Source organism: Scyliorhinus canicula, chromosome 6 (assembly GCF_902713615.1).
Source record: "Scyliorhinus canicula chromosome 6, sScyCan1.1, whole genome shotgun sequence".
Classification (NCBI taxonomy): Eukaryota; Metazoa; Chordata; class Chondrichthyes; order Carcharhiniformes; family Scyliorhinidae; genus Scyliorhinus; species Scyliorhinus canicula.
The window spans coordinates 127,861,692-127,886,015 of NC_052151.1; the positions used below are offsets into that span (position 1 = coordinate 127,861,692).

Genomic DNA, 24,324 nt, shown 5'->3' on the forward strand with positions numbered 1-24,324 from the left:
GCAACCTGAATCCAAATCAGGCTGCCCAAGCAAACGCTCACCTCTGAGCTGCTCATTCAATTTGTCGGAGACTACGGCACACTGGATTGGCCAGGCTGCACCCAAGGATCTAACCACCTGCGCGATCCTAGCTATCTAACTCTGCTCAGCATATAAACACTGCTAACAACAGACTTCTCTTTGCCCCATCTGCCAGTTTCACAGACAAAATGGTTTCACTGAACTGCCAACTACTCCAGGGCTTCTCTGAGGTGTGACTGATGTCCCCAGCAAGCCAGTCATGTCCTGATGTGCAAGAGGATTGAATTTGTGTAGTCCCCACTTACATCAGTATCAGAGCTATGCCACAAGCCAATTTCTACCCCGAAATGTTCAACCTTACGGTGCCATAGATGTGGGAGTTGTCACTCATCGTTTCTCTTCCTTATGCTTTGAGAAAGAGGCGACTATTTAACACCAGGAAAATGTCTGAAAAATGAATGTCAATAAATTTTTAATATTGGAGAACAGGCAGAATAAACAGAATGCTGTGCAAAGGATTTTGAAATTTCTTCATCCCACGCCTTCTCTGAATTACCCAAAAAGGTCTCGATTTTGCGTTCAGAATAATGGTGAAGCTATTTGTGTTCATGGTTATTAATGAGTCAATCAGATAGCAACCTCCACATCTGCAAAGGGCACAGTTAAATGAGAAATCAGAAAGTCACTCCTCCACAAGCTTCATTGCATTGGTAGTTTATAGAGAGGTGGCATTCAAATACATGCAAGAACGTGAAGTTCACTGCGACATGCCCAATAAAAATGACAGAAAAGTTTGGCCATCTCCAATTGTTATGTGCATGCTTAACGGTGTCTGAATGCCACTTGGGATTTTTGAGGCCAATTAATGCTCACTTAAGCATCTCAACCTGCTGCCGCTGCTATTTAACCAATGGCAGGCAGGAACCCACCATGTGGGTGTACTGACAAGCAAACTATTGGGATGGGCGGGTCCTTCAATCAAAGACACTCTGCCTGATTGAGGGACCTGGCATTGGAAGAGGGTTGCTGATAGCCACCCATTACCTTTACTCAGACCCCCATCTCCCCTTGGTGGCGAACCCCATACAAGCATACAAGCGACCCTCATCCTACTGTCACTTACCTTTCTCTAGGAATCTAATGATGAATCCTGGCCAAGGTCCAGGTTTATTAGCAGAATCGGCCACTACCTTTGGAAATCCTGCAATTAAATGTCCCCCGTGGAGCTGGGAGTCCCCATGGTAGATTTCCCGCACCCGATCAGGAACTCACATAGAACCATACATAGACAATAGAAGCAGAATTAGACTATTTTGGCCCTTTGCGCATGCTCCGCCATTCATTATGATCATTGCTAATCATCAAATTCAATACCTGATCCCACACACCCCCATATCCCTTGATCCCTTTAGCCCCAAGAGCGATATTGATTCCTTCTTGAAATCACACAACGTTTTGGCCTCAACTACTTTCTGTGGTATTGAATGTGGTGTTCTTTGCGTTGCTAAATTCAGGATGGTTAGCATAGTTCACAAAGACCACAAAATAGCTTGAACTTGAATAAAGCTATAAATTTATTTACATTACTAATTTGGGAAGCACGGCAGCACGGTAGCACAATCGCTTCACAGCTCCAGGGTCCCAGGTTCGATTCCGGCTTGGGTCACTGTCTGTGCGGAGTCTGCACATCCTCCCTGTGTGTGCGTGGGTTTCCTCCGGGTGCTCTGGTTTCCTCCCACAGTCCAAAGATGTGCAGGTTAGGTGGATTGGCCATGATAAATTTCCCTTAGTGTCCAAAATTGCCCTCAGTGTTGGGTGGGGTTACTGGGTTATGGAGATAGGGTGGAGTTGTTGACCTTGGGTAGGGTGCTCTTTCCAAGAGCCGGTGCAGACTCGATGGGCTGAATGGCCTCCTTCTGCACTGTAAATTCTATGATTCTATGATTTGACACATACTCCTAAAAAACACACAGTTGATTATTAACTTATTAACTACACTCATCTACAACTAATCTTTATACTGATATAAACTATGATCTGCTCTTACTCACACTATCTGTAATTCTGACTCACACTATCTGTACTTCTGACTGTCTCGAGCTAATTCCTGCACACCCTCTCCCAAAAGGCTTAGCATCAAAGTCTTATATGCTCATAACTGTAGCTCCCTCTAGTGGCCACTCTGGACATTTCATTAACCCTTGCAGTTCTTACATTTATGATAATACCATAGTGAATTCCTCTGCCTTGGTGAAGAAATGTCACCTCGCCTCAGTCCTAAAAGGTTTACCCCTTATTCTCAAATTATGACCCCTAGTTCTGGATTCCCCCACCATCGGGAACATTCTTTCTGAACCTACCCTGTCAAATAGAATTTTATAAGTTTCAATGAGATATTGTCTCATTCTTCCACACTCTAATATAATTCTAACCAACTTAATCTCTCTTCAAATGACAGTCCTGCCATCCGAGGACTTAATTCCCTCAGGGCTCCTGGATATTGGGTCGGTGAGGCTGACATCTGTTTTGGTGGCACACCCCCCCCCCATCCCTACCTCCCTTTTTAAATTCTACCCTTTATTTTACTTTCCGACAATTCTACCCTTTATTTTACTTTCCGACATCATTTTACATTGAATGGAATATTCCAATATCTACTTCCTGGCTTAGACTCTGGATGTCTCAGTAAAGAGTCTTCAACCTTTATTGAAGAATAGGGGCAATGCCATTGTTTTGCCTATTAAACAGATATTCCAACTGCATCAAAGATCAAAGAAGGACAAAGAAAATTACAGCACAGGAACAGGCCCTTCGGCCCTCCAATCCTGTGACGATCATGATGTCCGAACTAAAAAAAAAATCTTCTGCCGTTACTCGGTCCGTATCCCGCTATTTCCTCCCTATTCATGTGAAATGTTTCTACTTTTGACACCAGATCTGTTCTGAATTTCTCTGCTGCTGCTTCATTTACACTGAAGGACAAATCCATGTGATGGATTTTCATCCCCATCAATGTGATCGGAGTTTAAACTCAGAGAGCAAAAGGCAGTGTTTAACCCACTGCATCATCCAGGACACGGCTAATATATTTATTTTCGGTAGGAATCAAAATACTTCTTATGGTAGAAATAAATTGATTCCTCTGAACGCACTGGCAACGTTCATAAAAATACCACAGATCAGCTAATGCCATACTGAATGGCGGAGCAAGCTCGAGGGGCTCAATGGCCCACTTCTGCACCTATTTTCTTTGCTCGTATGAACAAAGAACAAAGAAAAGTACAGCACAGGAACAGGCCCTTCGGCCCTCCAAGCCTGTGCCGACCATGCTGCCCGTCTAACCTAAAATCCTCTACACTTCCTGGGTCCGTATCCCTCTATTCCCATCCTATTCATGTAGAATAAACGAACGTAAGTATGGATGCCAGTTTTGTAAATGGAATGAATATTCAGTATAATTTTAAATCTATAAAAGAACCATGCCCTGAGGATTTTACATTATATCATGTGTGAAGCTGCACAGGGGTTTCATAGTCAAGTAGATATATTTTAATGCATCACTCTTAGCACTTCCTTTGCTGTTTGGAGTGTTCCTGCTCATTAGGCAAATGGATTATTTATTACAGAATTTCAAACTGTCTGCACATCTAAAGCACATCCATCAACATATCTTTGCATAATGGTGTACTAAAGTCAATTAAAATCCTACTGTGTGGAAGTGAACAGCTTTGAACTAGCACTCTCAGACCAGTGCATAACATGGATATTTGTGGAACCTTCTGTAATTAATTGCTGTGTTCGAAAGGAATGCTAATGTTGGGTTCCCGTTATTCCTATTTCCCCATATATTTACATTTGTAGCCTTCTTTTCTTTGAACGTCAAAACAGAACGTTAGCTTTATTTCCTCCATTCATTATCTTATTTCCTCTACTGACAAAATCTATGGTTTTTTTGTAGTCCTAGTTCATGTGTCATTTAAATTTAAACGGACAGGCTGTCAGTTTGAATTCTTCTTGGGTTGATGAGGTGTGGCTGGGGTGGGGAGGGTGGTTGGGGCCTGATAACATTTCTTGGTGGGCTGATCTCTCAAAGGGGAGATGGAGTGCTTCTCGTGGGGTTCCACTGAAAGCAGCTTGTGTCCATGAACTCAACAAATGCATGGATGGATTCTTCGATAATGCCCTTGAAATTTTAGAAAGGATGTAAGGAGAAGGAAAAATATAGTATTCCATCAGATGAGAGAAGAATGATCCACCAACCAGCTGGAGAAGGAAAATCCATGTAGTTGAGTATATCAATACCATGAAGGTGCTTTCTGCCAGAATGACACTACAAGCATTAAACCCAATGCAACAAATTAGAAGTTTCCCAAAAGCCCCTGGACAGATTCACTCTGTTCAGTCACCAAATTACTCTCACAAATAATTACTGTCAGTTCTGACAGTCAAAATACAACAGAAAATCAGGAACAGCACACTAGCAGCCTAAACAGACTAACCAGCAATTTTCCTGAAAGCTTTTTATGATCCCTTGAAATATCGAGAGAAATGGTACCTCCATGTTGTTAATGAATTCCATGGCTAATTGAGATTTGATGAACTGGACACCAGGGGTGGTTTTAAAGGACATTAAAGTCCCAAGGCAAGTCCGGGTCAATAGTGAGTGGGGATGGGATATAGGTCATAGGGTGGGATTGCATGATTGGGGAAGGGAGGGTGGAGGCAATGGCATGGCCTGACTTTCAGTGGTCACCCTTCTCCTCCGCCTGGGGATGGGTCTCTTGATTGCGCACAAAATACCTGACTACGAGGGATCCAGCCCTATAGACTGCTGGTAAACATGACAGGATTTGCTGGGTGGCCTTCTGAGGATGCAGAAAAGCCATAAATCACTAGATTGTAGTGGACTCAGGGATAATGAATGTAAACTGATCATTAATGATCCTAATTGATACCCCTCCGATGCAAATCTTACGTCAGCCCCGACTACCCTCCGACTTAATTGGGAGAGTTCTTGCTGAAGCCGGGAGACTGATGTGTGGCCTCTCCATGATTCAGTGGGCCAATCCATCTTGTTGCCAACCATGACTGTTGTAATATGCCTTCAAGAGATGGCAGTATGTCATCAATGGAATGGAAGCATGTCATGCGGTCCAACCTCAGTTGCATTTTGGCCTGTGCGCAGAACAGAGCAGGCACAGCTCTGCTGCTGATGTCTTCAAGCTTTATAACCATGTATTTATTTTTTCATGTGTTTAGTTTGAATAAATGAACCTACAGCATGCTTATCTAATCACTTATGAAAGATTGGTGTTGATCTGAAGCTAAGGTCCTAAATCTAAGTCAAGGAAACCACAAAGGTATGAGGAGCGAGTTGGCTAAGATAAACTGGAAAACTTAATTAAAAGGCATGATGGTGGATCAGCAATGGCTAATATTTAAGGAACGAATGCATACATAGCAATAGTTATAAATTCCTTATATGAAAAGTGACCTAACTATGGCTAACAAAAGAAAATAAGGATAATATGAGATCCAAAGAGGCACCATATACAGTTGCGAGAAAAAGTAATTAGCCTGAGAATTGGGAGCAGTTCTGAATTCAGTAGAGGACGACTTTGAGATTACTTATGAGGGATTTAAGAAGAGTAAGACAGTAAGCTTGCACAAAATATGAGTGGACTATAAAAACTTCTGTAAGTATGTAAAAAGTAAAAGATTAGTGAAGAAAAGTGTCGGTCACTTACAACTGAATTGGGAGAATTTATAAGCAAGAACAAGGAAATGGAAGAGCAGTTAAACAACTATTTTAGTGTTGTCTTCATGGAAGAAGACACTTCCCAGAAATAGTAAGGAACCAAGGAATAATTGAAGGAAATCAGTAATTAAGGGTACTGAAAACCAATAAATTCCCACGATAATCTACATTCAAGGGTTCTAAAGGAGGTGACCATAGAAATAATGGATGCTTTGGTAATAATCTTCCAAAATTTAGTGAATTCTGAAAAAGTCCTGGTAGATTGGAGGGTGGTAAATCTAACCCCACTATTTAAAAAAGGAAGGAGAAAAGAGCCGAGTTAGCTTAACTTCAGTAGTAGAAAAAATGCTCGAGTTTATTAAATGTGATAGCACGACACTTAAAAAATATCAACGGATTTGACAAAGTCAAGATGAAATTCAGAAAGGGAAAGTATGTTTGACAAAGCTACTGGAGTTTTTGCAGGATGCCACCAATAAATTAGATAAAGGAGAGCCAGTGGATGTGGTGCATTTAGATTTTCAGAAACCTTTTGATAAAGTTCCACATAAGGGGCGAAATTCTCCGACCCCCAGCAGGGTCGGAGAATCGCCTGGGACCGCCGATTCTCCGCCACCCGGGAAGTGGCGGCGGTAGGAATCTCGCCATTCCAATCGGCGAGGCCCCTGCGGTGATTCTTCGGCCCAGACGGGCCGAAGTCCCGTCGCTGGGAGGCCTCTCCCGCCGCCGAGGTTTGAACCACCTCTGTAATGGCGGGATCAGTGGCGCGAGCGGGCCCCCGGGGTCCTGGGGGGGGCAGGGGCTGATCGGACCCCGGGGGGTGCCCCCACGGTGGCCTGGCCCGCGATTGGGACCCCACGCTCAGACTCCGGGCCAGTGCCCTGGGGGCACTATTTCTCTTCCGCGGCCGCCACGGCCTCCGCCATGGCAGAAGCGGAAGAGAAACCCACATTGCGCATGTGCCGGTGGTGACGTCAGCGGCAGCTGGCCGCTGACGTCACCGCCGGCGCATGCGCCGACCGGCAAAAGCCTTTCAGCCAGCCCCGCTGCCGGGGGCGCCGGTTTTTTGCGCCAGTCTTCTGGTGCCAACCGCTCCGGCGCGGGGCTGGCCCCCAAAGGTGGGGAGAATGCCCCACCTTTGGGGAAGCCCGACCCCAGAGTGGTTGGCGCCACTCCCCTACGCCGGGACCCTCCGTCACGCCGGGTAGGGGAGAATCCAGCCCAAGGTGTGCAAAATTAAACACATGGGATTGGGGATAATATATTGGCATGGACTGTGAATTGGTTATCAGGCAGGGAACAGAGAGTAGGAATATATGGGTCCTTTTTGAAGTGCCTGCCCCCACAGTGCTTCTTGGGCCCCAGCTATTCACAGTATACATCAGTGATGTGGATGAAGGCACAAAATGTAACATTCCCAAGTTTACTGACAACACGAAAATTGGTGAGAATGCGAGTGGCGAGAGAGACTTAAGAGACTTAAAGTGGAGTGAATTGGGTAAAAACATGGCAGATGCAGTTTAATGTGGATACATGTGAAGTTATCCACTTCAGATGGGCTGCATAGTGACAGTGGTTAGCACTGCTGCCCCATAGCGCCAGGGACCCGGATTCAATATCAGCCTTGGATGACTGTCTGTGTGCAGTTTGCACTTTCTCACATGTCTGCATGGGTTTCATTTGGGTGCTCTGATTTCCTCCCACAGTCCAATGATGACCATGTTAGGTGGATTGGCCAGGATAAATTGCTCCTTAATGTCCAAAAAAAATGTTAGGTGGGGTTACTGGGTTACAGGGATAGGGTGGGACGTTGGCCTAGGTAGGGTGCTCTTTCAAAGGGTCAGTACAGACTCAATAGACCAAATGGTCTCCACCTGCACTGTAGGGATTCTCTGATTCTATGAAACAGAATGGCAGAGTATCATTTAAATGGTGATATATTGAGAAAAGTTGATGTACAAAGGGGCCTGGGTGTCCTCGTACACCAGTCAATGAGAAGCAAGCACGCAGATGCAGCACGTAGTTAGGAAGGCAGATAGTATGTTGGACTTCATTGCAAAAGGATTTCGGCACAGGGGCAAGGACGTCTTACTGCAGCTATACAGGTCCTTGGTGACACCACACCTGGAGTATTGTCGGCCGTTTTGGTCTTCTCATCTAAGAAACAATATACTTGCCATAGAGGGAGTGCAGCAAAAGTTCACCAGACGGGATCCTGGGATAGCAGGATGACCAGAGATTTGGTTGATCAGGACTGTATTCACTGGAATTTAGAAGAATGTGCGGAGATCTCATTGAAACATATAAAATTGTGACAGGGATGGACAGACTGGAATGAGGGATGATGTTCCACGGCTGGGGTTGTCGAGAACAAGGGGCCACGTTCTCAGGATACGGGGTGAGATCAGGAGAACAGCTCCACTCAGAGGGTGGGAATATTCTCCCACAGAAGGCTCTGGAGGCCAAATCACTGAACATATTTAAGAAGGAAATAGATAGATTTCTAGATTCTAAAGGTGTCAAGGGGTATGGGGAGAGTGCAGGAGCACAGTATTGAGGCAGAGGATCAGCTGTGATCATACTAAATGGTGAAGCAGGTTCAAAGGGTTAAATGACCTATTCCTATTTCCTATGTTTCTGTTTCAATGTGCCTTTACATCATTATAAAAAAACAAAATGGTGTTCAGTGGTGGTCAGACAATATGGCAACGAGATTAGGTACAGGCATGATATGATGACCAGCCGTAGATCAAGCTACCAGGCATGATAAGATCCTTTACATTTTGGTGAGGCCCCAACAAGTCCCAGCGTTGGAGAATGTTGACACTGCAGCATGATGACTGTGCAGAAAAGCTTTGATGACACCGATAGTGCTGAAATAAAGAGCTGGTGGGCAGTCAGATCCCCCGTGGTGAGATTGCAGTGCAGATCCTGCCAGTCAGTGAGTGGAACAGCATGTCGGGATGACCAGCACTGGTTTAGCTCGGTCAGTGCAAGTGAGTAATAAGTGTGGGCTGAGTCGATGACAAGCGAGGGACTTCAACAAAATGAAGAAAAAGAACAGAGTAGCTGGGGGGAGGGGGGGGGGGGGGGGGGGGGGGGGGGGGAAAGAGGGGGTGAGCTGGCGGACAAAGCCTCATCCTATGAGTGTCTGGTGAGGATGAGTCCCTCCCTGGTCCTCCAGGCATGCCGCACTCTCACCATCGCCAGTCCTCCATCCGCCGGTTCCTCCTACGCATCCTCCCTGGGATTGTCCTCCATCCCCTCTTAGTCCTCCTCCTCAGACGAGGTCACATATCCCTCCTCCTCCTCAACCTCCAGAATTTCATCCTGCTGCTGTGCCATGTTGTGGAGGGCACAGCAGACCACCATAAAGCGGAAGACACAGCAGTGCACCTCAGCGGGTACCTCTTATCCCCCAAGGGCCAATCCCTTATCCTGGAATGGTCCTCGAAGACGCCGGGGATTTCCCGGGTGTCCCAGGATGTAGCTATCACGTACACTCCCTGGGAATCGTGCACACACAAGCATGATCCAAAGCTGGTGGTCGAACATGAGTTGGCCATTCAGCGGGTGAACCCCTTCCTGTTAATGAAGCGCAAACTCCCTGATGCCCTGCTGCGCGCAAGGCAACATACGTGTCATCAATTATCCCCTGGACCTGGGCATCCCAGCAATGGCGGAGAATCAAAGTTCAAGGCTGTGGTGACCTTCACAGCCACATGGAGTGGGTGTCCCCCTTCCTCCACAGGGTGCAACGTCTGCGAGGACATGCCACAGGTGTTTCACTGTCTCTATGTTGAAATGGAGCCTCCTGCGGCACATGCTGTCTGTTTTCTACTCAAAAGACAAACAACACCTATACACCTTGGGCTGTCACTGGGGTCCTCCTTGGCCTGATGGGCAGCTGGGTCTTGAGGGTGTGTGGCAACATAGGGTACCACCTCCACCCTGCATCGATGGTGCTGCCTTCTCTGGTGTCTGGAAGTCTAAGCTATCACAAGCATCGTGAGGGCATCCTCTACGGGAACAATACCACCATCGATTTTGGTATTTGAAAGTAATTGGAGAAGGAGAGAGACCGACAATCAGTGAGGGATTTCCCCCTGGAGCCCTCATATCTCCCAAACCTCTCCACCCTTAAGTGCCCCGCTTTCTCTCAGAGTGCCATCCAGTGAACCTGTTGTGCTGGAGAACCTTGATGTGCACATACATCCCTGGCCACATCAGGAGCCCCTAGAACACAGACCCATGCCGGGAACATTAGGAAGGCCATGCTCAGGTGCCCTCCCTTGACCCATACACTCACCCTTTGGTCGTGATGATATCCCAGTGCTGAAGCCCAGCTCTTGAGTGTTTAGTTGATGGTGCTGCCTCTATGGTGCTGAATCTAGAGTTCAGGTAAACTGTTCAGGCTTCAAAGTTTGAATGAAATGTGAGGCAATAATCATCGTCTGAGACACGGCACATGTGCCCACAGGAATCCACTTCAGAATATTTTGTTTATTAAATGGTCAACAGTAACAAAGATTTGAAAATCAACTATGTAACATTCCACATAAGACACTAATCATTATACAATAAGGAAATGTCACCGTTCCATTTTGGTACCAATATAAAGTTATATCAATTCATTTTCAGAACAAAAAAACATGCGGTTTCACCCCTCGCAGGTTCCTCAACAGAAATGGAGGTGAAGCCTGAGAATGGGTTATCATATTCAGAACTTTGTCATAGAAATTATCCATTCATCATATGTTACTTGTTCCACGTATCAGTGCCATTCTCTGTCCATGAGCTGCAGCTGTGCAGGCCCTCCCACAGGGCCCAATCTCACCGGAACCAAATCCTGGACCCACATATTCCACTGGCGCTCATGGTGCAGTTGAATGGCCTTGACTTCCAGCAGTGTTTAACCTGCAGTGACGTTACATGTAGCGCTCAGCAGACCAGCAACAAAAACATCAGCAATCTGCGAAAGCATTTCTTCAACGGCGTCATCAGGTGGCCATTTGGGTCAATGTCATGAACCAAGTCCCGCAGCGTCTTCTTGCTTCAAAACAGATTTCCTTTTGGACTCATACATCCCCCTGAGCCCAGTATTCCAGGACCCAGGTATCTCAGAAACAATTGTCCTTCTTTCTGGTTACAGGAAGGGAAGGAAACAGCAACAGTGGTGCAGCCAACAACACGTGCAAGCAGCAAACATAACCTGCAGCTGTGAAGTGCTCTCACAACTATCAAAGCCAATTCCTTATTAACAATAGCTTTCAGTTGTGAAGCTAGAGGCTGCTCATGTCAAAGGGAGTTAAAGTGTCTGTCAACATATAACCAAGAACAGGGCTCTGTCCTGGGAGTGTTTGGTAGTACAGACAGGCAGCAGCTGTGGTTGTCCCTGCTGGGGGTATCCACGTTATTTAAAGATGGCTTGAAGGCCTCACAGATGAAAAGTCCCTCAGCCTTCCCGCTCTCCCCCGGCCCAAGGGTGACCACCAACCTGGAACGCTGCAATCCTCTGTCCAAGCCCAGCCCCCCGAGGGGTCCCCTTCCCCATAGCACTGGGGCAGCAGCTCTAGTGCCCTTGATCTGCGTGGCCAAAAATGGAAATAGCTCCTCAGATCCCATCAGCAGCCATTATGCCAGCTTCATGTTTTTAAAAACGTATACTAAATGATGCCCGCATGATTTCTCGCTGGGGAGCTGGTCAATTTCCTGGAGGTCGTTACATTCAACTTCAATCTCACTAATGAGATTATAATTCATGCAAATTGAGGTTAATGGCATGCCCGCCATATTTGGGACAGATCCAGAACTCGCCATCGGGAGCGTGTCGGTGAGATAGCAAACTGATTCGTGCCTGACACAAATCTCGATTTTGGGCTTTCCCGCTATTTAATCGAATGCCCAGATCCGTGTCGGGCTCAATGCGGTGGTTAAATCGCGACCATGGTTTCTTGATTCATGTGTGTCTGACCCAGAGAAGCGAGCCATAAACATTTGCCTGGCAATTGGGAACGAAGGTCGAGATATGGCTGGATATGCCAGAATTAACAGAAGAGCTAAAGAATCCCGAAAGATATGGACTACATTGGAAAGCCAGTTCAGTGTCAGGTTAAACCTCTGTAATCATTGACCAGACTTCATACAATTTCTACAACAAACTACAGAATCTATAGACCACTTTGTCAACAGATGCAGAGAAAAGGATATGTATTGTGATTTTTCCAATGTTTAGCTAGCAGACAAAAATGTTGAGCTCATGATCACATCTACTCCCATGGAAAATTCCAGCATGATCTGCTGGGCAAGCTCAAAACACATAGCATTGAACAGCTATTCATGGATGGATACAAGTATGGAGCAATCCTCACACGTCGACAGAATTGACATGTTCTAAGTACAGCCCCAGTTTCTGACACACTGAGTGGAACACCCAAACCTGGCAGGACATGTGGAAGGTGTGGACCTCGGAAATCACCAAGGAAATGCCCAGTTTGCAAGCAATTCTGCAAGGCAGATGCCAGAAAAATTCCTTAGCAGTGGCAATGCATCAGAGCAAAGGCTAATGCAGCTACAAAGAGCTGTGCACTAATCTAATCAAACCGTACAAAACAGGTACCTTCACGCAGTAAGAATGGCCATCCGGTATCCCAGTTGAAGCATACACATAAGCTGATTGACAAACCAGAAAGTGACAATGATATGTGCAAAGAGATGAGTGATGAACACAGGTTTCTCATCTTCAAACTCACGGAAAACTTAAACACCGTTGCATTGTTTGAAGTGTTTGCCAAGATCCAAATTATCTGCCCAAAGTAAGTTGGCAACTATTTGTCACTGGCCAAGATTGACAAGGGGCAAGTGCCAACATACTACACCTGCGAATTCTAAAAGACAAGTATCTACAGCCATGGAAGGCAATGGCAAAAGCTACGACTGCGCAACTTTCAGTTTACAATGATTCACTAATCTCATGCACAGGATACATAGTCCTGGACTGCAGTTCCAATCAATCCACCTGGGTGCCACAGTTCTACATTGTCGAGACTAATGGGCTGGTGATTGTAGATCTATGGGAATGCCATGACCTCAGACGAGTGACAATCCCTGGAATTAATCAGACAACAGGCAGATAAGCCTCAGAAATGGATCCAACAGGCAGATAAGCCTCAGAAATGGATCCAACAGGCAGATACGCCTTAGAAATGGCTCCAACGCCTCAGTTCATGACCTAACATCAAAATATCCAGAAGGTTTCAACAAAATTGGCAGTTTCAAGGGAGTTATAATAATACAGATACAGGAGAATGCAAGTCCATCAACTGATCTTGTATATTTTGCGCATGGTAAATGCCAGCAGCTACAAGAAGAAATGGGGAAAGATTCCACATTACAGAAACTGTGGTAAACTATTCTTGAAGGATGGTCGTATTCAATTCAGCATGTCCATGAACACGGGACCATTTTGGCCATATCAGGATGAGATAGGCATTCTCGGGTAGTCATTTTTAAAGGCAGGCAGACCATCATATGGGAATCTTTCTGACCTAATATTCTTCAACAACTTCATCGCTCACACATGGGCATAGATTGTAAAGAGACATCTCACAAGAGACTGTCTATTGACTGGGTATGAACAATAGCATTGATGTTGTCATCAAGAAGTACGAGGCATGTCAAGAGCACATACCAAGTCAGCACAAAGAACAGGTGATTCCACATGACGGTTCTATGCATCCTTTTTCCAAAGTTGCATCCAATTTCCTTCATTTTATTGGCACTGGCTTCGTTATCGGAGATTACCAAGTACCCAATTATTCAACAATTGCATAATACATCAAGAATAACTGTCTTGGATATTCTAAGTGCTATCTTCAGTTTATTTGGTGTGTCTACAGTGCAATTTCAGGATATGTATGAGAAGTGGAATATTGATCACACTACTTGTTTTTCTCATTTTACTAGATAATGGCCAAGCTGTGTGAATGATTCACATGGAGAAATCCCTCATTCTCAAAAGTAGACAAACCAAGTAAAATCTACACATTGCAATGCTACATCTGAGAATGATGCCTTTAATTGCAACTTTCCCATCATCAGTAGAGCTCACGTTTGACAGACTAGTGTGTGCTGATCGACCTATTCTTATTCATTCTACTTTTTCAAAAACTAAAAAGCAACTTTTAAAACTGCAGGAAAAGATGACCAGCATGCACGATAAAAATGCTAGGAACAGAATTGTTAAGTTTAGAGTTGGGACAACAAGTTTGAATCCAGAATCCCACTGAAGGTGGTTGGCAATCAACCGAGCTGACGAGGAATCATTCGAACCAAAGTTCTATGAAGTCATTACACACAAAGGCACAACTGTGAGGTGTAACCAAGAACAAATCAGATCCATTTCAGTTCCTTAACCTCAGTTCCATATAGTACTATTGCATCTATGACGAGATCCCAATAAAACCAACATATAAGGATGACAGTGCCACAGATCACGGTGAGGAATTAAAGATGCCATCAGACAAGGTCACCATTGGCTGGACCAGCAGATTACTTGTACAAGAGACTCATAGTTTCACGGGTCCTATAGAGTTATGAAATAGTAACTAAACATGACCATGCATTATAAATAGTTTGATTCTTTGGAAGGGGCGGGGGGGTATCTTTCAATAGAAAGGAGGAATGTTGTAATATGCCTTTAAGGGATGGCAGCATTCCACCATCGGAAGGGAAGTGTGTCACGCTCAGTTTCACCTTGACCTGTGACCAAAATATAGCAGACACATCCCTGCCCCTGATGTCTTCAAGCTTTCTATCCCTGCATATATATTCTCATGCGTTTACTCTAAATAAATGAACCCACAACTTGTTTACCCAATTCCTTGTGAGGGATTGGTTCCTTATATCATTATAAAAACACAACAATTATGGGCTGCAGCGTTTAAAACATTGAAATAAAAAATAAATCACAACAGCCAGGCCTCAGGGTGGGCTGTAGATGCCAGGCTGGTGGGGAGGGCCTCAAAGCTTCCATTGAGTGCTGGACCCCCCCAATCAGTTGTCAGCAGACCACCACCAGGCAGCTGGTCTAATTCTGGATAGACAGGAAGTAGATGCAGGCCACTGGAAAATTCCAGTTGGCCTTAATTTGGATTTTACTAACCTCAATTCGCTACCCGCCACAAATGTGTTTTTGTGTCTGTCCACCCCCATACTTGCCCAATATGAGGGTGGGGTAAAACCATCATTTCCAATGATAACATAAGCTGTAAGTATCAATCATCCATAATGATTATAGTCACCTAATTATGTTTCACATGATCACATTTTTAGTTTCATTCATGTTACCTCTTGATACCGGCACTAGGTACAACCATTGGTGCCAATCGGGCAATGGTCAACTATGAATATGTTGCTCCCTCTAAGTCCTAAATGTGGCATATCAGACTCTGGAACAGTAGTTAGAATAAGTCTGTTGAAATTGAATATTGGACAGTATTTAAGGAGACAGGGGTCTTGGCCACAAGCTGGTGCCCCATGCCACCTACTTTAGAGAAGGCCCACTGAAATATGTGCCACTCAGACACTTAACTGGATAGCAAAAGATGTTTCCCAGGAACAGAGACTGTGGGGATGGGAGTCTTGCCCTCTGAAATCTGCCAGCCAATCGGAGACCCACAGCTTTATTGAACAGCAGTGCTACCGGGGAGACAGTGGCTGCTGCCAGTACAACACCCATATGAGGTTTGTATCGACTTCAGGTCTTGGAGAAAGATGGTAAGAAGGGAAGTTTTTTTGATGGGGATCACGGGTGAACGGTGTCGGCAACAAGGGCAGAGAGGAGCATCTCAGCAGGTCCACCTTGTTGGGATGTTGGATCCCTCAATCAGACACTGAGTGCGTTTGAACAAGAGACACTAACGGGAGCTCAGAAGCAATCCCAATGGCCATAAACTGTCCACATAAGGGCCTGAATTGGCAACAGGGCCACTGAACAGAATAAAATGGAAATTAGAATTGTATCCCGAAGTGGCTGATCCAATATTGATTGATTTTACACCCTGCTGATGTTGGAAGTTCTGTCCAATAAATTCAGATTAATGGCAGGATGAGAAATGTAATAGTTTATCCAGATTATACACAATCCCTTATTAGGTGATATCATCTTATTAAACTATGATTTTTCTTTTGCATTGATTTGCTGTACTGTTGAGCGACATTCCACAATTTTAACATTGCTTATTCTCTTGTAAGTTAATATAACTACTCGTAAAGTTCTTCCCAAGTTTTATCAATCCAATTGATTCTTCTGCTAACAGATAAACTCAGATTTGAAGCTGAATTTTCACAGCAGGTAGCACAAGGACCCAAACTTTCAACTCTCTGCCTAAAATGATCTGTATAAAGTTTTTCCAGAGGTAAATTCAATAGTTTCATGTATTCGACTTCTAAACAACCATTAGCAGACAACTGAACAGAAAGAAAGTAAAACAAGTATATTCAAAAAACACATCTCTTCAAATCACAGCAACCTTGTTAGAAAATAGTTTAGAGTTGCATGACCAGACATTTTATCAGTGAACCATCTGTGAGACTGCAAAAGGAGCACAGACCAAAAGGAAAATTGCAATATTACTGTATTATTTTTTGTGGGTTTTGATAAGTTCCTAAAGGGGAAGGGGACAGAGGAATATACCTGTTAGAATATTGTCCTTTCACTTCTGGGCCTTGGGCAAAAAGGCCCTAAGTTGTATGAATTGTGTGGCCTAAGTTAGCTGCTCTTAGTTATGGTAATGTCAGTGCCCAGAGTCAAGGAGCTAGGGCACCCATGTCTTAATACAGTTCAGCAAGCCCTACTGCCAAGTACGGATACTTGTTGAGGACAGAATTAAGATTGGCTTTAATGAGCCCATTGGTCAAATATCCTGTCCTGACTAATTCAAGAAGTTAATATCTGAAGAATGGTACTTTGCTTGAGCTACAGAGGTCAGATGACACAGAGACCAAATCCCAGAGACGACAAGGAGAAAATAAAGAGAAAACTAAAGTACAGTGTGCTCAAAGCTGTGGAATTTGCATTACTGTTGCTCAGCTTTCTTGGCCAGAGAGTCAAATTGAAAAAAATGGAAAGGCTATGCGATCCACAAAAAAAGACCATGCAGCTTGGAATAGCGAAAGAAAATAACGGTGGTAAAATTTCAATAACATTTGATTATTTCCTTTCATATGAAGAAAGGATTGATATGCATTTTACCAGTATTTGATTTGTTGGTTTATTGGCCATGAAACCCATTTAAACTATTTCTACAAGTCACACGCTCAGAAGGGCCAAGTGTGAGATTGGCCCTATACTTCACTACCTTAAGTTTGTCTCTCCCTCTTCGTCACTATTATAATCACCGCCATCAGGCCTGAGATCAATCAGAGTGTCAATCAATATTAGAGACACAGTTGGAAACTAATAACAGAGACAAGCCTATGAACAAAGATATTGAGTAAAATTATCATATCCTGGAGGTCCATTTATTTTAAAGGCATCACGCGATCATGGGGTGTGGTTTTCTGGCACCCCGACAGTGTGTGTTTCGGTGGCAGAGGCAGCTTCCCATTGGCTGTCAGCGGAATCTTCCAGTTCTGCCAATGCCTGGGTGTTTTGCATGGCTCACCCGTCCCAACGCTAGAGAACACGCCACAGGCGGGATTGCCTTTGGTGGGACCGGAAGATTCTGAAAGGCGGGAAAATCTTGTCCCATGTTTTTAAAATCCATTATATAATTCAGTCTCGTTCCGATGATCCAAATTTATTACTTTGATAAAATTCAACAGTTCTTTTATTAGCTGTATGGTTATGAGATTCCATTGAACATTTAACCAACATTTGGCAAAAACCTACCAACATTTTGACAAAAACTTAAATAAATCCTCTAAGGTAAATCCAACATCTAAAGTAATACAACTTGTGATGAGAGCTTTCATTCACTGAACTACCTTATTCAACGCATACCTGTAACAGATCATATGAGAGTGTACAAATATGGCATCAACCCGATGAGACTTTTATTATTCCACCTTATATAATTCAGAAAAATTTAAAAATGCAATGTTTACATGAAGATCTTGAACTCTTGCAGTCAGTAAAATGAACTTGGACATATTTATTAAAGGATCTTATTTCTCCTGGAACCTTAATTTTAAAGGTTTTGTGGAATTTGGTTTAATTGGTATCATATCTGTGATTAAATTAAAATAAAACGATCTTGGTGGATTTTTCATATTCCCAGCAATACATATTAAATACAATAATATGCATCACTCCAAGTGGTGAAATGATTTACAATAGTCTTAGGGGTACAAAATCATTGTGGATACTCATGCAAAATGGGTTTTGTATGGGCATGTGTAATTAATTAAGTTAATTTCAATAGAACTGAATTTTAAGTGGGGGCTATTAGAAGTGGCCCATTTGTTTATACTCTTAATATTATCATCCAAGACAAACTTTTACCCATTGATTTGTCAGTACATTTAATCAAATTCTACTTTATTGTTGTTTGCAAAGTTATTAATTACAGTCCTTGTACCCGAGGGCTTGAATTTCCCCAGAGTGACAATCAGTGCCATAAACCAGGTTAAGTGTAAAGGTTCAGTGAAATGTAAAGGTCTTGACAGGCCTGGGAGAAGGTAAATGACGAATGTAAGTGGATAGGATTGGGGAGGTGGGGTGACTGTAAATCAGTGTGAGGAATTGGAGGTGGGGGGGGGGGGGGGTGGGTGGCAGGGAGATCAGAGGTCAGGTGGTTCAAGGTCAGGGGGGATAAGAGTATGGGGGAAATCTAAGGTTTGGGGTCCGAGACCAGAGGGTGGGGGCTTGGAAGTCAGGAGAGGAATGGACTTCAGATCGGGTCATGTAGGGTCTGTGGGGATGTAGGAGGGTGAGTATCGGGCCTTGGTGGGAGTGAGTGCCTCCAGAAGGGGGTCAGGCCTCATGGGTCGTGGGTGCCTGGCCTTGAGGTAGTGAGATCGTGCCTTAGATCAGGTCCAGTCAGGCCTAGGGAGGATGGGAGAAGTCCAGTGCGACTGGGGGAGTCCCATGCGACTGGAGGAGTCCCGTGAGGTGCTACTGCGGGAGTTGGGGGAGTGAGGGAGGTCCCATGGGGGTTAGTCTGGATCTGTAAAATAGTTACCTAAAAGTTAGAAGTGGTTTTAATCCTTCTAACGTTTTCTCGGTAACTATTGATGTAACCCTGTTGGAACCATCTGAAGTTGGCAATTTTCAGATTTTCTGTTGGTCCTCAGTGCAGGGCAATTTCCCAGGGGAAGTTTGCACTTTTGGGCCATTGCCATGCAAACCTTACCTTTGAATCTCCAAAGAGATTCCCCAGCTCATCTTCTGGGTAACCTCCCCCAATCCGATGCTGGGAAACTAAGATAGTAAAGCCCTCTGTCTCAAAAAACAACCTCCATGTACTCCTACCACAGTTTCACATTTTGCTGGCTATTTTGTCATTTTTGAATAAAAATTTAAACTTCTGGTGTGGAAAAATGATTTATTAATATTTCTTGGCAGCTTAATTGTAACAGTTTTCTGTCAATGAGAAAACCTAAATCAATGAACTAAATTTTTATTACTACATTTTTACTGATTTCTCAAATATATTACACAACACACATTTGGATCCTTGGTACTCATTTGGACCCTCTCACCGGCCAAGAACGAGCTTTTCTCCCATCATATTTCTCATAGTGAATTTCTCTTCATACAACTTGTGCGACCAGAAGTTCACTGTATTCAAAATACCTCAGGCTGAGGCTTTTCACAGAATTCATGGCAATGCCTCCATTGGCCGCAGGTTCCTTAGGGGATTGTCCTAGGCCCAACCATTTTCAGCTATTTCATCAATGAGCTTCCTTCTGTCAGAAGGTAAGAAGTGGGGGTGTTTGCTGATCATTTCACCATGCTCAGCAATATTCTCAACTCCACAGATACTGAAGCAGTCTGTGCCCATATGCTACAAGAGCTGGACAACATTCAGCCTTGGGTTGATTAGTGGCAAGTAACATTCATGCCACAGAAGTGCCAGGCAATGACTATCCCCAGCAAGAAAGAATCAAACTATCTCCCCTTGACATTCAATGACATTGCCATCCCTGAAGACCCCACTAACAACATTCTGAGCATTACCATTGACCAGAAACTGAACTGGCCATATAAATGCTCTGGATATCAGAGCAGATCAGAAACTGGGAATTCTGCAGCAAGTAACTCACCTTCTGACTCCCAAAGACTTCCCACCACCTACACAGCACAAGTCAGGACTGGGTGATTGAATATTGTCCACTTACTTGGATGAGTGCAGCTCCAACAACACTCAAGAAGCTCAACACCATCTAGGGAAAAGCAGTCCACTTAATTGGTACCCGTTCCACAAACATTCACGTCCTCCACCAGCGATGAACAGTGGCAGCCGTGTGTACCATCTACACGATGTACAGCAGGAACTCACCATAGCTGCTTAGGCAGAACCTTCTAAACCCATGACCACTACCATCTGGAAGGACAAGAGCAGCAGATACCTTGGAACACCACAACCTGGAGGTTCCCCTCCAATTCATTCACCACCCCGTCTTGAAAATATATTGCTGTTCCTTCACTGTTACTGGGTCAAAGTCCTGGAACTACCTCCTGTGCTGTTCTCTGTTGGGTCTATCAGGATGCTCAGAGAATGCAGTGTTAGCAAAGAACATCAAGCTGAGTTATTTTACACTATTAAATGAAAGATTCTTAACCAGTCAACAAGGAATAAGTTATTAACTAAAACAATACGATATCTCTTACAACAGAACTCTATGCTATAGACCTAATCTCTCTAACGCCTTACAACCTTCTCTCATAATTCCAGAAGTCACATGATATTTATATCACTGCTCCTTTTCTCCATCTAGTGGCGAGAAGTATTATTACCTTATTGTTAACCGCTTCTATTCCTTACAATAAACATATTGTTACACCTCCCTAACAGCAGTGTGGGTGTACTTACATCTCAGGGACTGCTGTGGCTCACGAAGGTGGCTCACCACTACCTTCTAAAGTGCACCTAGTTCTGGGCAACAAATGCTGGTCTAACCAGCGACGTTTGCATCCCGAAAATGAATTTTTAAAAAAAAATTGTTTTTAAAATTTCCAGCTCAGAATTGCCTTTCACTACTTAAAACTGGACCCTCTGAAATTAAAATTCAGAGTACGTGACACAGTACACAGAATTTATGCAATTAAACTGGATTGCCAGATAGATAATTGTTTTGCTTATTGTGTGTATACATCACTGTCAGATTTATTGAGTTGTGTAATTACTTAAGGGGTAGCTTGTAAATTGCTGAGTTTGCATGGCTTTCTTTAAAGTATACATTTTAGACTTCAATTTTCTCTGGTGCACTACTTAACTTCACATAAAATTCCTTTGTGTTCTATTTTAATATATTGCAGATTTGTCTTAATGACTACATTTAAATTTTATGTGAATTTATTTTAACAACTAAACCATTCAAAATTGAAAATTGTAGCTCCGCTATCAGAATGTTAATGTTATTTCATTTTTAATTTCTCAGAATGCAAGAAACACCTGCAAGGCCACGTTCACTGCCTTGAGAAAGGGGTGATGAGCCTTGAACTGGGTTGCAGTCCCTTTGGTGTTGGCGTTCCCACAGGATCTGCAGCAGATCGAGGGGTACAGCCAATTATATCTCTTTAGGGATCAAGAGATGGATAATAAATGCTTGCCTGTAACGCTCATATCCATTTAAAGTTTAATTAAAAAGCATAAACTTTCTGATGATGAGGTTGAGTTATTGTTCTATCCACTGATATCTATGCTCACCTAAAATTCCTCTCTACACTATTGTATTGACTCCAATTGTACACTGACTGCTCGCACAAGTGCTCTACTCGCATGTACCCACTCACACACCGACAGTTCGCATATATACATGCACACAGGCATCTGATGCAATGTTCCTTGTGAGGTTAGAGAATAGCTCCCCAAACATCCTGACATCTTGCTGAGAGTTCTTGTCCCCTCTCTTCCTTTCTCCTTTTCCAGCAGCTTGCTCTCCATTTTGTCACCTCTACAATCCTGTGGCTCAAAGGTAATGTATACTTCTGCAACCATATTATGCTCTGTGCAGAATCTTTGAAATAAGGATAAAATCCTTTAGCATAAGCCACACCACTCCATCTTTACTTTAGCAACTACAAACAACTTTAAATGCCAACAAGGACTTCTACAATTGCGGAAAGAGCCAGTAGAAATCAATCAGCAATTAACCTGAAAGTGGCAGTGGTGTGAATGGGGTCCACCTTGCAGTCCAAAGATGCACAGGTTTAGGTGGATTGGCTATGCTAATTGCCCATAGTGCCCCAAAAGATTATTTGGGATTACTGGGTTACAGGGATAGGGTGGAGGTGTGGGCTTGGGTAGGGTGCTCTTTCCAAGGGTCAGTGCAGACTCGATGGGCTGAATGGCCTCCTTCTGCAGTGTAAATTGTATGATTCATGATTCTATTTTGAATGTTAAGCTCCAACAATGTTACATGCCAAATGTTTGTGTGCATTTTGGACACTATATTGCATCTCGTAGCCTTGAAAAATCTACGACCAAATAATTGAATCTTCTTTCTTGTTCTGTCACAGGACGTGGGTGTCACTGGCTCAGCCAGCATTTTTATTGCCTATCACTAATTGTCCTTGAGAAGGTGATGGTGAGCCACCTTCTTGAACTGCTGCGGTCAATGTGGTATAGGTACACCCACAGAGGGAGTTCCAGAATTTTGACTGAGCGACAATGAAGGAATGGTGATAAATTTCCAAGTCAGGATGGTGTGTGACTTGGAGGGGAACGTACAGGTGGTGGGGTTCCCATGCATCTGTTGCTCTTGTCCTTCCAGATGGTCTCGGTTGCAGGTTTGGAAGGTGCAGTTGAGGGAGCCTTGGTGATGCTGCAATGCAACTTGTATATGGTACACACGACTACCACTGTGCGATGGTGGTGGAGGAAGTGGATGTTGGATCTGGTAGATGGAGTGCCAATCCAGCGGGTTGCCCTATCCTGGATGTTGTCGAGATTCTTGAGTGTCGATGGAGCAGCACTTATTCAGGAAAGTGGAGAGTATTCTATGAATGCTACACTTATCAGCTCAAGCCTCAATGTCATCCTCCAAGTCTTGCTGCATTTGACCATAGACTGCTTCAGAATCTGAGGAGTTGGGAAGCTGATGGTGGTTGGGCCTAGCCCACTATCCTCAGGAACTCCTGCAGTGATGTCCTGGAACAAAATGATTGACCTCTAACTGCCAATAGAGAAACTAGTGATCGATACACAACAGTAAAAGTTATGGAGTTATGAAAAGAAAATAAGGAGCATGCCCCTTTAAAAATAAACAGTGAATGCTAATATTATCACCAGGAAGCGGTTTTGAGAAATTACTGAAATTGATGGTGTGAGGAAATTGATGCTAACATGATACAATTACTGAAGCGTTCAGGGTTAATGAGTATTTCCTTTGATGCTCACAGTCTCTCCCACTGTTATGCTCATTAAATCCATCATCCCTGCTGATGTTATTGTTTAGGCAATAATAATATTGTAAATCCAGCAAGAACAGGGCAACCTGCAAAAGAATGATTGCATTTTGTTCTTCACTCCAGTGATTTCCTCGTATCTCAAAGATGCTGACTTATGTTGGAATCTGTTTCCACATTGACTACTTGACCTCCAGTACTGTGAACAAGAAACCATTTTTCAGGTGTCTGAGTCCAGAAGTGGATGTCAGTTTGCTACGCTAACCGAGGGACATCTCATGTAACCTGATCCTTTTCTCACCTAATGTCCGCTGGTTTTCCTGCAGGGATAACTGGGTAGAGCTCAGCAGGAGACGAGGATAATACTCCAGACTGGAATACTGAGTCAGTTGCAACAGTCTGACTTTCTGACTTAAATGAGCTAATTCAACAGAATAAGGTTTTCATGTGGGATATTCCACATTGTTTGATGCGACTCCCTCCATCAGGGCTAAGCACTTTATTCACTTTGCTGGAAATACTGTAGTTTCAATTTGGGCTAAGAAACATAGGTGAACGTAAAGGATAATATAGTAAGGTGCATTCCAGGCTGCTGATCCAATGTTATCTGCTTAACTCCATTCCTGAAGTTAAAATTACCCTCTTCGTTTCTTTTCCCTTCATTTCTGACTAACACACCTCTCCCTCTTCCACTTCACCCAAGGCTGAGAAGCAGGTGAAATATTTTTATTAGCTTTCCAAAGGTTTTATGTTCACCTTAACTACTCACATCCCTTTAAATTTGACTCACATAATTTTCTGCTTGGGCTGACTGCTGGAAAACTGAATGTTATTACTGTTTTCCTATCCTGCTGAGATTTCTATCAATTCTTAACCATGTGGAACTGAGTTTCACCATTCTGCGAGAATCGGCCTTGATATCTAAGCCCCTTTGCCTTGAATTAGATGTATTCAAGAAATAATTTGTACA

General features: G+C 43.8%; 1 protein-coding gene across 13 annotated transcripts in view; it reads right to left on the reverse strand.

The window, feature by feature from the left end:
* otofa (otoferlin a) overlaps positions 1-24,324 on the reverse strand; it is a 500,940-nt gene that overhangs the window by 238,922 nt on the left and 237,694 nt on the right. The gene's annotated exons all lie outside the window — the stretch shown is intronic.